Consider the following 14045-nt stretch of genomic DNA (forward strand, 5'->3'; position numbering starts at 1 on the left):
GCTGCTGTCTGTTGGAGGAACCTCCCCACACTCACAACCCCAGAACAATTCTTCCTGTGTGTGCTGGACTTGGGGAAACATAGCACACGCATTTTTCAGGGGTCACAGTAATTCCCAAGTTGTGGGTTGTAGTTTAAACATCTCCACTACCCATGGAGAGGCACACGCTAATACTTAGTTTTAGATCCCAAATCCCACTTTCAACCACACACTGGCCTAGGCAAACCATCAGGGAAGACAAGCAAAGGGATTCTATTCAAACCAAGACGCTGATGTCAGTTGGAGGAACTACCCCACCCTCAGGATACTGGAACCCAACCTTGTGTGGTGGGGAGATTTGAAGCCCCACTCCACGCAGATGAATGGGTGCTCAGGTGTTTCCCTTTATGGAGAATTCATCTAAATACTTCCTCAGTCCATCGGGGACACTCGCTACTATTTGGCCTCAAAGCCCAACCCCCAGGTTTCTCTCAGAGTCAGTCCTAGGGAAACACTCAGGGATTACAAGCTAAGGGATTCTATTAGAACCCAGCCGCTTCTGTCACCTGAAATTGCCAGCCCACACTCAGGATAGCAGAAAACTTCTTCATGTGTGTTCTGGTGGTGGGGATACAGAGTCCACGCTTTTTTCAAGGAGCACAGGTATTCCCATGTTGTGGGCTATTGGTTAATAACCTCCAAATCCCATGGAGAAGCACTCGCTAATACTTGGATTTAGAGCCCAACCCACCCTTTCCCCAGCACTCCGTATCAGGCAACCAAACAGGGTACACAAGTTAAGCGATTTTATAAGAACCAAGGCCCTGCTCTCAGTTGGAGGAGGCTGCCCACTCTCAGGATAACTGTGCAACTGTTCGTGTGTGTGCTGGAGGTGTGGAAACAGACTCCACGGATCTTTGTGGGGGCACAGGTGTTCCCAGGTTAGGGATATAGTTTAAACACCTCCACAAACCATAGAGAGGTCATCGCAAATACTTGGTTTTGGAGCCCAAACCACACTTTCCCCCGCACTCCCGCCTAGGCTTTCCGTCAGGGAAGACAAGCAAAGGAATTCAATTAGAACCCAGGCGCTGCTGTCAGTTGGAGGAACTTCCCTGCACTCAGAATTCCAGAACACATTCTTAGGTGTGGGAGAGTTGTGCAGCCCCACTGCACCCAGATGAATGCAGGAAAAGGTGTTCCCTTTAGGGACAAGTCCTCTAAGTACTTCCTCAATGGATCAGGGGGCACTCACTGCTACGTGGCCTCCAAGCCCAACCCCCAGCTTTCCCTCATGGCCTGGCCTAAAAGAACACTCAGGGAACAGAAGCTAAGGGATACTAATAGAATCCAGGTGCTGCTGTCAGTTTGAGGAACTTCCTCACACTCAGAATACCAGAACACATCTTCGTGTGTGTGCTGGATGTAGGGAAACAGTCAAAGCATCTTTCAGGGGGCACATTTATTCCATGGTTGTGGGTTGTAGGTTAAAAACCCACATCCCATGGATAGGCTCTCGCTTATACTTGGTTTACAGCCCAACCCCCACTTTCCCCCACTCTCCAGCCTAGGCATGCCATCAGGGAAGACAAGCTAAGGGATTCTTTTAGAACCCAGTCGCTGCTTTCATTTGGAGGAGCCTCCCCACAATCAGGATACCTGAGCACGTCTCCGTGTGTGTGCTGGAGGTGGTGAAACAGATTCCACGCATCTTTATGGGGCACAGGTGTTCCAAGGTTGGGGAAGTAGTTTAAAACCCTCCACTACCCACAGAGATGCACTCGCTAATACTTGGCTTTAGAGCCCATCCCCCACCATCGCTTACTGCTAGGCCTAGGAAAACACTTAGGGAAGTCAAGCTAAGGGATTCTATTACAACCCAGGTGCTGCTGTCTGTTGGAGGAACCTCCCCACACTCAGAACCCCAGAACACTTCTTCCTTTGTGTGCTGGACGTGGGGAAACATAGCACACGCATTTTTCAGGGGTCACAGTAATTCCCAAGTTGTGGGTTGTAGTTTAAACATCTCCACTACCCATGGAGAGGCACACGCTAATACTTAGTTTTAGATCCCAAATCCCACTTTCAACCACACACTGGCCTAGGCAAACCATCAGGGAAGACAAGCAAAGGGATTCTATTCAAACCAAGACGCTGATGTCAGTTGGAGGAACTACCCCACCCTCAGGATACTGGAACCCAACCTTGTGTGGTGGGGAGATTTGAAGCCCCACTCCACGCAGATGAATGGGTGCTCAGGTGTTTCCCTTTATGGAGAATTCATCTAAATACTTCCTCAGTCCATCGGGGACACTCGCTACTATTTGCCCTCAAAGCCCAACCCCCAGCTTTCTCTCAGAGTCAGTCCTAGGGAAACACTCAGGGATTACAAGCTAAGGGATTCTATTAGAACCCAGCCGCTTCTGTCACCTGAAATTGCCAGCCCACACTCAGGATAGCAGAAAACTTCTTCATGTGTGTTCTGGTGGTGGGGATACAGAGTCCACGCTTTTTTCAAGGAGCACAGGTATTCCCATGTTGTGGGCTTTTGGTTAATAACCTCCAAATCCCATGGAGAAGCACTCGCTAATACTTGGATTTAGAGCCCAACCCACCCTTTCCCCAGCACTCCGTATCAGGCAACCAAACAGGGTAGACAAGTTAAGCGATTTTATAAGAACCAAGGCCCTGCTCTCAGTTGGAGGAGGCTGCCCACTCTCAGGATAACTGTGCAAGTGTTCATGTGTGTGCTGGAGGTGTGGAAACAGACTCCACGGATCTTTATGGGGGCACAGGTGTTCCCAGGTTAGGGATGTAGTTTAAACACCTCCACAAACCATAGAGAGGTCATCGCAAATACTTGGTTTTGGAGCCCAAACCACACTTTCCCCCGCACTCCCGCTTAGGCTTTCCATCAGGGAAGACAAGCAAAGGGATTCAATTAGAACCCAGGCGCTGCTGTCACTTGGAGGAACTTCCCTGCACTCAGAATTCCAGAACACATTCTTAGGTGTGGGAGAGTTGTGCAGCCCCACTGCACCCAGATGAATGCAGGAAAAGGTGTTCCCTTTAGGGACAAGTCCTCTAAGTACTTCCTCAATGGATCAGGGGGCACTCACTGCTACGTGGCCTCCAAGCCCAACCCCCAGCTTTCCCTCATGGCCTGGCCTAAAAGAACACTCAGGGAACAGAAGCTAAGGGATACTAATAGAATCCAGGTGCTGCTGTCAGTTTGAGGAACTTCCCCACACTCAGAATACAAGAACACATCTTCGTGTGTGTGCTGGATGTAGGGAAACAGTGAAAGCATCTTTCAGGGGGCACATTTATTCCATGGTTGTGGGTTGTAGGTTAAAAACCCACATCCCATGGATAGGCTCTCGCTTATACTTGGTTTAGAGCCCAACCCCCACTTTCCCCCACTCTCCAGCCTAGGCATGCCATCAGGGAAGACAAGCTAAGGGATTCTTTTAGAACCCAGGCGCTGCTGTCATTTGGAGGAGCCTCCCCACAATCAGGATACCTGAGCACGTCTCCGTGTGTGTGCTGGAGGTGGGGAAACAGATTCCACGCATGTTTATGGGGCACAGGTGTTCCAAGGTTGGGGAAGTAGTTTAAAACCCTCCACTACCCACAGAGATGCACTCGCTAATACTTGGCTTTAGAGCCCATCCCCCACCATCGCTTACTGCTAGGCCTAGGAAAACACTTAGGGAAGTCAAGCGAAGGGATTCTATTACAACCCAGGTGCTGCTGTCTGTTGGAGGAACCTCCCCACACTCAGAACCCCAGAACACTTTTTCCTGTGTGTGCTGGACGTGGGGAAACATAGCACACGCATTTTTCAGGGGTCACAGTAATTCCCAAGTTGTGGGTTGTAGTTTAAACATCTCCACTACCCATGGAGAGGCACACGCTAATACTTAGTTTTAGATCCCAAATCCCACTTTCAACCACACACTGGCCTAGGCAAACCATCAGGGAAGACAAGCAAAGGGATTCTATTCAAACCAAGACGCTGATGTCAGTTGGAGGAACTACCCCACCCTCAGGATACTGGAACCCAACCTTGTGTGGTGGGGAGATTTGAAGCCCCACTCCACGCAGATGAATGGGTGCTCAGGTGTTTCCCTTTATGGAGAATTCATCTAAATACTTCCTCAGTCCATCGGGGACACTCGCTACTATTTGGCTTCAAAGCCCAACCCCCAGGCTTCTCTCAGAGTCAGTCCTAGGGAAACACTCAGGGATTACAAGCTAAGGGATTCTATTAGAACCCAGCCGCTTCTGTCACCTGAAATTGCCAGCCCACACTCAGGATAGCAGAAAACTTCTTCATGTGTGTTCTGGTGGTGGGGATACAGAGTCCACGCTTTTTTCAAGGAGCACAGGTATTCCCATGTTGTGGGCTTTTGGTTAATAACCTCCAAATCCCATGGAGAAGCACTCGCTAATACTTGGATTTAGAGCCCAACCCACCCTTTCCCCAGCACTCCGTATCAGGCAACCAAACAGGGTAGACAAGTTACGCGATTTTATAAGAACCAAGGCTCTGCTCTCAGTTGGAGGAGACTGCCCACTCTCAGGATAACTGTGCAAGTGTTCGTGTGTGTGCTGGATGTGTGGAAACAGACTCCACGGATCTTTATGGGGGCACAGGTGTTCCCAGGTTAGGGATGTAGTTTAAACACCTCCACAAACCATAGAGAGGTCATCGCAAATACTTGGTTTTGGAGCCCAAACCACACTTTCCCCCGCACTCCCGCCTAGGCTTTCCATCAGGGAAGACAAGCAAAGGGATTCAATTAGAACCCAGACGCTGGTGTCACTTGGAGGAACTTCCCTGCACTCAGAATTCCAGAACACATTCTTAGGTTTGGGAGAGATGTGCAGCCCCACTGCACCCAGATGAATGCAGGAAAAGGTGTTCCCTTTAGGGAGAAGTCCTCTAAGTACTTCCTCAATGGATCAGGGGGCACTCACTGCTACGTGGCCTCCAAGCCCAACCCCCAGCTTTCCCTCATGGCCTGGCCTAAAAGAACACTCAGGGAACAGAAGCTAAGGGATACTAATAGAATCCAGGTGCTGCTGTCAGTTTGAGGAACTTCCCCACACTCAGAATATAAGAACACATCTTCGTGTGTGTGCCGGATGTAGGGAAAGAGTCAAAGAATCTTTCAGGGGGCACATTTATTCCATGGTTGTGGGTTGTAGGTTAAAAACCCACATCCCATGGATAGGCTCTCGCTTATACTTGGTTTAGAGCCCAACCCCCACTTTCCCCCACTCTCCAGCCTAGGTATGCCATCAGGGAAGACAAGTTAAGGGATTCATTTAGAACCCAGGCGCTGCTGCCATTTGGAGGAGCCTCCCCACAATGAAGATACCTGAGCACGTCTCCGTGTGTGTGCTGGAGGTGGGGAAACAGATTCCACGCATCTTTATGGGGCACAGGTGTTCCAAGGTTGGGGAAGTAGTTTAAAACCCTCCACTACCCACAGAGATGCACTCGCTAATACTTGGCTTTAGAGCCCATCCCCCACCATCGCTTACTACTAGGCCTAGGAAAACACTTAAGGAAGTCAAGCGAAGGGATTCTATTACAACCCAGGTGCTGCTGTCTGTTGGAGGTACCTCCCCACACTCAGAACCCCAGAACACTTCTTCCTGTGTGTGCTGGACGTGGGGAAACATAGCACACGCATTTTTCAGGGGTCACAGTAATTCCCAAGTTGTGGGTTGTAGTTTAAACATCTCCACTACCCATGGAGAGGCACACGCTAATACTTAGTTTTAGATCCCAAATCCCACTTTCAACCACACACTGGCCTAGGCAAACCATCAGGGAAGACAAGCAAAGGGATTCTATTCAAACCAAGACGCTGAGGGAAGACAAGCAAAGGGATTCTATTCAAACCAAGACGCTGATGTCAGTTGGAGGAACTACCCCACCCTCAGGATACTGGAACCCAACCTTGTGTGGTGGGGAGATTTGAAGCCCCACTCCACGCAGATGAATGGGTGCTCAGGTGTTTCCCTTTATGGAGAATTCATCTAAATACTTCCTCAGTCCATCGGGGACACTCGCTACTATTTGGCCTCAAAGCCCAACCCCCAGCTTTCTCTCAGAGTCAGTCCTAGGGAAACACTCAGGGATTACAAGCTAAGGGATTCTATTAGAACCCAGCCGCTTCTGTCACCTGAAATTGCCAGCCCACACTCAGGATAGCAGAAAACTTCTTCATGTGTGTTCTGGTGGTGGGGATACAGAGTCCACGCTTTTTTCCAGGGGCACAGGTATTCCCATGTTGTGGGCTTTTGGTTAATAACCTCCAAATCCCATGGAGAAGCACTCGCTAATACTTGGATTTAGAGCCCAACCCACCCTTTCCCCAGCACTCCGTATCAGGCAACCAAACAGGGTAGACAAGTTAAGCGATTTTATAAGAACCAAGGCCCTGCTCTCAGTTGGAGGAGGCTGCCCACTCTCAGGATAACTGTGCAATGTTCGTGTGTGTGCTGGAGGAGTGGAAACAGACTCCACGGATCTTTATGGGGGCACAGGTGTTCCCAGGTTAGGGATGTAGTTTAAACACCTTCACAAACCATAGAGAGGTCATCGCAAATACTTGGTTTTGGAGCCCAAACCAAACTTTCCCCCGCACTCCCGCCTAGGCTTTCCATCAGGGAAGACAAGCAAAGGGATTCAATTAGAACCCAGGCGCTGCTGTCAGTTGGAGGAACTTCCCTGCACTCAGAATTCCAGAACACATTCTTAGGTGTGGGAGAGTTGTGCAGCCCCACTGCACCCAGATGAATGCAGGAAAAGGTGTTCCCTTTAGGGACAAGTCCTCTAAGTACTTCCTCAATGGATCAGGGAGCACTCACTGCTACGTGGCCTCCAAGCCCAACCCCCAGCTTTCCCTCATGGCCTGGTCTAAGAGAACACTCAGGGAACATATGCTAAGGGATACTAATAAAATCCAGGTGCTGCTGTCAATTTGAGGATCTTCCCCACACTCAGAATACCAGAACACATCTTCGTGTGTGTGCTGGATGTAGGGAAGCAGTCAAAGCATCTTTCAGGGGGCACATTTATTCCATGGTTGTGGGTTGTAGGTTAAAAACCCACATCCCATTGATAGGCTCTCGCTAATACTTGGTTAAGAGCCCAACCCCCACTTTCCACCACTCTCCAGCCTAGGCATGCCATCAGGGAAGACAAGCTAAGGGATTCTTTTAGAACCCAGGCGCTGCTGTCATTTGGAGGAGCCTCCCCACCAACAGGATACCTGAGCACGTCTCCGTGTGTGTGCTGGAGGTGGGGAAACAGATTCCACGCATCTTTATGGGGCACAGGTGTTCCAAGGTTGGGGAAGTAGTTTAAAACCCTCCACTACCCACAGAGATGCACTCGCTAATACTTGGCTTTAGAGCCCATCCCCCACCATCGCTTACTGCTAGGCCTAGGAAAACACTTAGGGAAGTCAAGTGAAGGGATTCTATTAAAACCCAGGTGCTGCTGTCTGTTGGAGGAACCTCCCCACACTCAGAACCCCAGAACACTTCTTCCTGTGTGTGCTGGACGTGGGGAAACATAGCACACACATTTTTCAGGGGTCACAGTAATTCCCAAGTTGTGGGTTGTAGTTTAAACATCTCCACTACCCATGGAGAGGCACACGCTAATACTTAGTTTTAGATCCCAAATCCCACTTTCAACCACACACTGGCCTAGGCAAACCATCAGGGAAGACAAGCAAAGGGATTCTATTCAAACCAAGACGCTGATGTCAGTTGGAGGAACTACCCCACCCTCAGGATACTGGAACCCAACCTTGTGTGGTGGGGAGATTTGAAGCCCCACTCCACGCAGATGAATGGGTGCTCAGGTGTTTCCCTTTATGGAGAATTCATCTAAATACTTCCTCAGTCCATCGGGGACACTCGCTACTATTTGGCCTCAAAACCCAACCCCCAGGTTTCTCTCAGAGTCAGTCCTAGGGAAACACTCTGGGATTACAAGCTAAGGGATTCTATTAGAACCCAGCCGCGTCTGTCACCTGAAATTGCCAGCCCACACTCAGGATAGCAGAAAACTTCTTCATGTGTGTTCTGGTGGTGGGGATACAGAGTCCACGCTTTTTTCAAGGAGCACAGGTATTCCCATGTTGTGGGCTTTTGGTTAATAACCTCCAAATCCCATGGAGAAGCACTCGCTAATACTTGGATTTAGAGCCCAACCCACCCTTTCCTCAGCACTCCGTATCAGGCAACAAAACAGGGTAGACAAGTTAAGCGATTTTATAAGAACCAAGGCCCTGCTCTCAGTTGGAGGAAGCTGCCCACTCTCAGGATAACTGTGCAAGTGTTCGTGTGTGTGCTGGAGGTGTGGAAACAGACTCCACGGATCTTTATGGGGCACAGGTGTTCCCAGGTTAGGGATGTAGTTTAAACACCTCCACAAACCATAGAGAGGTCATCGCAAATACTTGGTTTTGGAGCCCAAACCACACTTTGCCCCGCACTCTCGCCTAGACTTTCCATCAGGGAAGACAAGCAAAGGGATTCAATTAGAACCCAGGCGCTGCTGTCAGTTGGAGGAACTTCCCTGCACTCAGAATTCCAGAACACATTCTTAGGTGTGGGAGAGATGTGCAGCCCCACTGCACCCAGATGAATGCAGGAAAAGGTGTTCCCTTTAGGGACAAGTCCTCTAAGTACTTCCTCAATGGATCAGGGGGCACTCACTGCTACGTGGCCTCCAAGCCCAACCCCCAGCTTTCCCTCATGGCCTGGCCTAAAAGAACACTCAGGGAACAGAAGCTAAGGGATACTAATAGAATCCAGGTGCTGCTGTCAGTTTGAGGAACTTCCCCACACTCAGAATACCAGAACACATCTTCGTGTGTGTGCTGGATGTAGGGAAACAGTCAAAGCATCTTCCAGGGGGCACATTTATTCCATGGTTGTGGGTTGTAGGTTAAAAACCCACATCCCATGGATAGGCTCTCGCTTATACTTGGTTTAGAGCCCAACCCCCACTTTCCCCACTCTCCAGCCTAGGCATGCCATCAGGGAAGACAAGCTAAGGGATTCCTTTAGAACCCAGGCGCTGCTGTCATTTGGAGGAGCCTCCCCACAATCAGGATACCTGAGCACGTCTCCGTGTGTGTGCTGGTGGTGGGGAAACAGATTCCACGCATCTTTATGGGGCACAGGTGTTCCAAGGTTGGGGAAGTAGTTTAAAACCCTCCACTACCCATAGAGATGCACTCGCTAATACTTGGCTTTAGAGCCCATCCCCCACCATCGCTTACTGCTAGGCCTAGGAAAACACTTAGGGAAGTCAAGCTAAGGGATTCTATTAAAACCCAGATGCTGCTGTCTGTTGGAGGAACCTCCACACACTCAGAACCCCAGAACACTACTTCCTGTGTGTGCTGGACGTGAGGAAACATAGCACACGCATTTTTCAGGGGTCACAGTAATTCCCAAGTTGTGGGTTTTAGTTTAAACATCTCCACTACCCATGGAGAGGCACACGCTAATACTTAGTTTTAGATCCCAAATCCCACTTTCAACCACACACTGGCCTAGGCAAACCATCAGGGAAGACAAGCAAAGGGATTCTATTAAAACCAAGACGCTGATGTCAGTTGGAGGAACTACCCCACCCTCAGGATACTGGAACCCAACCTTGTGTGGTGGGGAGATTTGAAGCCCCACTCCACGCAGATGAATGGGTGCTCAGGTGTTTCCCTTTATGGAGAATTCATCTAAATACTTCCTCAGTCCATCGGGGACACTCGCTACTATTTGGCCTCAAAGCCCAACCCCCAGGCTTCTCTCAGAGTCAGTCCTAGGGAAACACTCAGGGATTACAAGCTAAGGGATTCTATTAGAACCCAGCCGCTTCTGTCACCTGAAATTGCCAGCCCACACTCAGGATAGCAGAAAACTTCTTCATGTGTGTTCTGGTGGTGGGGATACAGAGTCCACGCTTTTTTCAAGGAGCACAGGTATTCCCATGTTGTGGGCTTTTGGTTAATAACCTCCAAATCCCATGGAGAAGCACTCGCTAATACTTGGATTTAGAGCCCAACCCACCCTTTCCCCAGCACTCCGTATCAGGCAACCAAACAGGGTAGACAAGTTAAGCGATTTTATAAGAACCAAGGCCCTGCTCTCAGTTGGAGGAGGCTGCCCACTCTCAGGATAACTGTGCAAGTGTTCGTGTGTGTGCTGGAGGTGTGGAAACAGACTCCACGGATCTTTATGGGGCACAGGTGTTCCCAGGTTAGGGATGTAGTTTAAACACCTCCACAAACCATAGAGAGGTCATCGCAAATACTTGGTTTTGGAGCCCAAACCACACTTTGCCCCGCACTCCCGCCTAGGCTTTCCATCAGGGAAGACAAGCAAAGGGATTCAATTAGAACCCAGGCGCTGCTGTCAGTTGGAGGAACTTCCCTGCACTCAGAATTCCAGAACACATTCTTAGGTGTGGGAGAGCTGTGCAGCCCCACTGCACCCAGATGAATGCAGGAAAAGTTGTTCCCTTTAGGGAGAAGTCCTCTAAGTACTTCCTCAATGGATCAGGGGGCACTCACTGCTATGTGGCCTCCAAGCCCAACCCCCAGCTTTCCCTCATGGCCTGGCCTAAAAGAACACTCAGGGAACAGAAGCTAAGGGATACTAATAGAATCCAGGTGCTGCTGTCAGTTTGAGGAACTTCCCCACAGTCAGAATACCAGAACACATCTTCGTGTGTGTGCTGGATGTAGGGAAACAGTCAAAGCATCTTTCAGGGGGCACATTTATTCCATGGTTGTGGGTTGTAGGTTAAAAACCCACATCCCATGGATAGGCTCTCGCTTATACTTGGTTTAGAGCCCAACCCCTACTTTCCCCCACTCTCCAGCCTAGGCATGCCATCAGGGAATACAAGCTAAGGGATTCTTTTAGAACCCAGGCGCTGCTGTCATTTGGAGGAGCCTCCCCACAATCAGGATACCTGAGCACGTCTCCGTGTGTGTGCTGGAGGTGGGGAAACAGATTCCACGCATCTTTATGGGGCACAGGTGTTCCAAGGTTGGGGAAGTAGTTTAAAACCCTCCACTACCCACAGAGATGCACTCGCTAATACTTGGCTTTAGAGCCCATCCCCCACCATCGCTTACTGCTAGGCCTAGGAAAACACTTAGGGAAGTCAAGCGAAGGGATTCTATTACAACCCAGGTGCTGCTGTCTGTTGGAGGAACCTCCCCACACTCACAACCCCAGAACACTTCTTCCTGTGTGTGCTGGACGTGGGGAAACATAGCACACGCATTTTTCAGGGGTCACAGTAATTCCCAAGTTGTGGGTTGTAGTTTAAACATCTCCACTACCCATGGAGAGGCACACGCTAATACTTAGTTTTAGATCCCAAATCCCACTTTCAACCACACACTGGCCTAGGCAAACCATCAGGGAAGACAAGCAAAGGGATTCTATTCAAACCAAGACGCTGATGTCAGTTGGAGGAACTACCCCACCCTCAGGATACTGGAACCCAACCTTGTGTGGTGGGGAGATTTGAAGCCCCACTCCACGCAGATGAATGGGTGCTCAGGTGTTTCCCTTTATGGAGAATTCATCTAAATACTTCCTCAGTCCATCGGGGACACTCGCTACTATTTGGCCTCAAAGCCCAACCCCCAGGCTTCTCTCAGAGTCAGTCCTAGGGAAACACTCAGGGATTACAAGCTAAGGGATTCTATTAGAACCCAGCCGCTTCTGTCACCTGAAATTGCCAGCCCACACTCAGGATAGCAGAAAACTTCTTCATGTGTGTTCTGGTGGTGGGGATACAGAGTCCACGCTTTTTTCAAGGAGCACAGGTATTCCCATGTTGTGGGCTTTTGGTTAATAACCTCCAAATCCCATGGAGAAGCACTCGCTAATACTTGGATTTAGAGCCCAACCCACCCTTTCCCCAGCACTCCGTATCAGGCAACCAAACAGGGTAGACAAGTTAAGCGATTTTATAAGAACCAAGGCCCTGCTCTCAGTTGGAGGAGGCTGCCCAATCTCAGGATAACTGTGCAAGTGTTCGTGTGTGTGCTGGAGGTGTGGAAACAGACTCCACGGATCTTTATGGGGCACACGTGTTCCCAGGTTAGGGATGTAGGTTAAACACCTCCACAAACCATAGAGAGGTCATCGCAAATACTTGGTTTTGGAGCCCAAACCACACTTTCCCCCGCACTCCCGCCTAGGCTTTCCATCAGGGAAGACAAGCAAAGGGATTCAATTAGAACCCAGGCGCTGCTGTCAGTTGGAGGAACTTCCCTGCACTCAGAATTCCAGAACACATTCTTAGGTGTGGGAGAGTTGTGCAGCCCCACTGCACCCAGATGAATGCAGGAAAAGGTGTTCCCTTTAGGGACAAGTCCTCTAAGTACTTCCTCAATGGATCAGGGGGCACTCACTGCTACGTGGCCTCCAAGCCCAACCCCCAGCTTTCCCTCATGGCCTGGCCTAAAAGAACACTCAGGGAACAGAAGCTAAGGGATACTAATAGAATCCAGGTGCTGCTGTCAGTTTGAGGAACTTCCCCACACTCAGAATACAAGAACACATCTTCGTGTGTGTGCTGGATGTAGGGAAACAGTCAAAGCATCTTTCAGGGGGCACATTTATTCCATGGTTGTGGGTTGTAGGTTAAAAACCCACATCCCATGGATAGGCTCTCGCTTATACTTGGTTTAGAGCCCAACCCCCACTTTCCCCCACACTCCAGCCTAGGCATGCCATCAGGGAAGACAAGCTAAGGGATTCCTTTAGAACCCAGGCGCTGCTGTCATTTGGAGGAGCCTCCCCACAATCAGGATACCTGAGCACGTCTCCGTGTGTGTGCTGGAGGTGGGGAAACAGATTCCACGCATCTTTATGGGGCACAGGTGTTCCAAGGTTGGGGAAGTAGTTTAAAACCCTCCACTACCCACAGAGATGCACTCGCTAATACTTGGCTTTAGAGCCCATCCCCCACCATCGCTTACTGCTAGGCCTAGGAAAACACTTAGGGAAGTCAAGCGAAGGGATTCTATTACAACCCAGATGCTGCTGTCTGTTGGAGGAACCTCCCCACACTCAGAACCCCAGAACACTACTTCCTGTGTGTGCTGGACGTGGGGAAACATAGCACACGCATTTTTCAGGGGTCACAGTAATTCCCAAGTTGTGGGTTGTAGTTTAAACATCTCCACTACCCATGGAGAGGCACACGCTAATACTTAGTTTTAGATCCCAAATCCCACATTCAACCACACACTGGCCTAGGCAAACCATCAGGGAAGACAAGCAAAGGGATTCTATTCAAACCAAGACGCTGATGTCAGTTGGAGGAACTACCCCACCCTCAGGATACTTGAACTCAACCTTGTGTGGTGGGGAGATTTGAAGCCCCACTCCACGCAGATGAATGGGTGCTCAGGTGTTTCCCTTTATGGAGAATTCATCTAAATACTTCCTCAGTCCATCGAGGACACTCGCTACTATTTGGCCTCAAAGCCCAACCCCCAGGCTTCTCTCAGAGTCAGTCCTAGGGAAACACTCAGGGATTACAAGCTAAGGGATTCTATTAGAACCCAGCCGCTTCTGTCACCTGAAATTGCCAGCCCACACTCAGGATAGCAGAAAACTTCTTCATGTGTGTTCTGGTGGTGGGGATACAGAGTCCACGCTTTTTTCAAGGAGCACAGGTATTCCCATGTTGTGGGCTTTTGGTTAATAACCTCCAAATCCCATGGAGAAGCACTCGCTAATACTTGGATTTAGAGCCCAACCCACCCTTTCCCCAGCACTCCGTATCAGGCAACCAAACAGGGTAGACAAGTTAAGCGATTTTATAAGAACCAAGGCCCTGCTCTCAGTTGGAGGAGGCTGCCCACTCTCAGGATAACTGTGCAAGTGTTCGTGTGTGTGCTGGAGGTGTGGAAACAGACTCCACGGATCTTTATGGGGCACAGGTGTTCCCAGGTTAGGGATGTAGTTTAAACACCTCCACAAACCATAGAGAG

This window comes from Vicugna pacos, unplaced genomic scaffold (assembly GCF_048564905.1).
Source record: "Vicugna pacos unplaced genomic scaffold, VicPac4 scaffold_19, whole genome shotgun sequence".
Lineage (NCBI taxonomy): Eukaryota > Metazoa > Chordata > Mammalia > Artiodactyla > Camelidae > Vicugna > Vicugna pacos.